The sequence below is a fragment of the Limulus polyphemus genome, unplaced genomic scaffold, assembly GCF_000517525.1.
Source record: "Limulus polyphemus unplaced genomic scaffold, Limulus_polyphemus-2.1.2 Scaffold53, whole genome shotgun sequence".
Taxonomy (NCBI): Eukaryota; Metazoa; Arthropoda; class Merostomata; order Xiphosura; family Limulidae; genus Limulus; species Limulus polyphemus.
In genome coordinates, this window is record NW_013665663.1 from 703,643 (window position 1) to 706,823 (window position 3,181).

A 3,181-nucleotide genomic window follows, 5' to 3' on the forward strand; every position below is an offset into this window, starting at 1 on the left:
GTACATTTGGGTGAGTCATTATTTTTATAAAGCAAAAAAAAAAAAAAAAAAACGCATGAATTTTAATGACACAAAAAGACAAAAGTCTTGGATGTGTTTTGAGAAAAGCAACCCCATGCCATTTCATATTAGTTTTAATTAATTAATTTTAAATGTGATTAAAACTATTTTTTAATCATTAAAAGGTCTAGTAATTTGTCCCTTCACATCCAAGACTGTTTAATGAAATTAGCTTATCGGGCTACATATTTTACAAACTAAATATAGCTGATTTGGACACTATTTTTTCATTAGTCAGAAAGAAAAATAGCAAAATAAATAGATAACTGGTACAGAGTTTGAAATATAATTAGCTTCACTGAGGCTGTATTACCAGTACTGCCAGTACGAATTGGTTGGGTAAGGTGCTACATAAAAAGTTTGTCTTTTAAGTTCTTGAAACGTTACTATTCATCATACCAATTTATAATCTATGATGAATCTTGAGGAACAACTGTTTAAAACATTTTGTTTGTATTTTCTTAGAAGTTTTATGCTAAGTAAAAACATCAGCTCCACGCTTTTAAGAATTTCCAGTCATTTATAAATTTGTTTCAAGAAAACAAAATACACAAGTTTTATTTAAATATGTATAATGAATTACTGACATGAAAACTCTCTTGTCTTCTCTATGTTTGTCTAAATATGCATTATTTAATTTGAAGCTTACTATCAATATCTGTTTTTTCTTCTCTGAACTAGATTTCTGTATCTTTGAGTTCTTAGTAGAAAAAAACTTATCTGAATCTTTTTTTATCAAGTTTGAAATCGCTAACAGAAAGTTATCTGCGTTTTCTTTTTCGTGTGTGCAAGGAATGAAAGTATTAATAATAAACTTACTACTACAATTTGTGATGTCTGAAGTTACTGATAACATTTATCTGTAATTAATTATGTTTCAGCACTGAATTCACTTATGGAAGAGGTATTGTTATGTTTTATTTTCTCAGGGCTGAAGTTATTGACACAAAATATTTGTATTTCTTTTGTGCCATGATTGAAATTACTGGTAGTGAACTTATATCTATGACTTTATCATATTCAAATTAAAGACGGAAAGTTATCTGTATTTTTAGTGAAAACTAAAATTGTTTTATTTTATCGGAAAACATTATGTTTGGACTTTAAATAAAATTTGAAAAAAATTAGGTACCATTTCATTGGTCCCTTTTTAATTTTTGAATAATTTTTCCCAGTTTTCATTAATTTGCATGGAGTGGATATAATTCATTAGAAACAAGAATGATAATCAATTATACTCCACTTTCAACGGTATTTTACAATCTCGATATCTGGTGACATTTTATTTATGCTTTTTATCAAGATCTGAGAAAAATGCACAATCTGAGGTTTTATTTGAAGTCTTAAGATATACACACTGATTTAATGCATTTTATATAACATATGTAGTAGAATTTACTAAGAACTGATAAAATTACGAATTATTTAGCACTGATATCATATCTAATTTTATTCTGTTATTAGTATTAGATTTAACACAGCTTATTTTGAGCTTGTTAATGTTTTTCTAAGGATTGATAATCTATGCTGGAAAGATGTCTTGTTAATAATCGAGAAACTTCGTTTTGTCAGGAATTAATCTATGGACAGACTTTTTTGTAATAGAAAATTTACCGTGTGAATAAAATGTGAACACCCCTTCCCCTAAAATACGAGTATATTTCTGTTACAAAAAATATAGCAATCGAAAGGTTCCGTGTTTTAGTCCTAACTGACAAAGTAATATCGCACATTAATTTTTCTATGTTTACTTCTGACAGAGTGTTTGCCTTGATGAAAACAAGTACAAGTGTGGGCTTTCCGATCAAGGCATACTCTCCGTTAAAGTTAAACTATGATACAACTAATTATTGAACATCAGCACCCCACCAGGAATAAAATAATTAGAAAATTATCTCTATCACTATCGGGACTGCTAAATTTCCAAGAGTGACTATAATGATGAGCTGTAAGTAATATTTGCTTTAGTACTCCAAATCCTACCATGTTTTGTAAGCAACGCCTGAGAAATATCTAAAATTATGTGTATGTCCTAAGGTCTAGTATTTCACGTCTTTTAGGACTAGAGCAGACGCAGCGGGATCGGCAGAAATGTGTACGTTTGCAGGGTTCTGGTTAGCGGTTCCTTGTTCGTTGGTTTTGACTTCTGCTTGGAACCCATCAGCACCAGCGATGTAATTAACCTCACGCCAAATGCCCAATGGGTCTTTGTATCCGTAACTTCCTACAACATTTCCATTCGCATCGGCGTTCTCGTGTCTTGATAACTGTGTGCCAAATTCGTCAGCTGTTTGGAAACCGTACTGGTAAGGTTGAGGGACAGCCTAAAGTAATATTTTTTTATAATACATTATATATGATATTTCACATTATAACCATTTTTAGTGTTATGTTATTGAGGAAAACAAATTATTAGTTGGAAAAGTTTTATAAATATCTAACACACCAGATATGTGTTTATTGATTATAAACTTGGAATACACAAAATACACATTACTGTTAAGGTATTCAGTATCTATAGGTTCGTTGGGTGAGTGGGGCCTTCATCAGGATGCCAAATGTACTTGGGGGGTAGCTATATGTCGATCAAGTTTGAGATCTAATGGTCTATATTCTAGATAACTGATTACAATGGCTGTAGAGTATATATTTGAAAGTAAGACGTCCTAAAAGTTTAAGTAATAATTTAAATTTGGAATATCTTTGTTTTTAAGGCTCTTTATTAATTTTGCATGAGGACGATCAATGCAAGGTTCAAACGTGGCTTTATACCTGAATATTAACAAGTAAGAATTCGACTGAAAATTAATCTCTCTTACTTGATAGTTTGAAGGATATTCGGCATAGGAAGGAAGAGATCCTGCTGTGGAGGCAACAATAAAAGATGCCAGAAGTATCACCTTCGAGACAAAACAATTCATTTTGAATTAGATCTTTGATATACCACTACAATACACACTTTAGACTATATTTTATACATATTTTATAAGACTTAGATCCTACTTAAATATAAGGGCTATGCAATAGATAGACAAATGTTATGTCCAGCTATGAACTGTAATTTCGAGCTATTTCAATTTTCATCAGCTCAGTTAGACCGATGATGAAGAATATCATCATC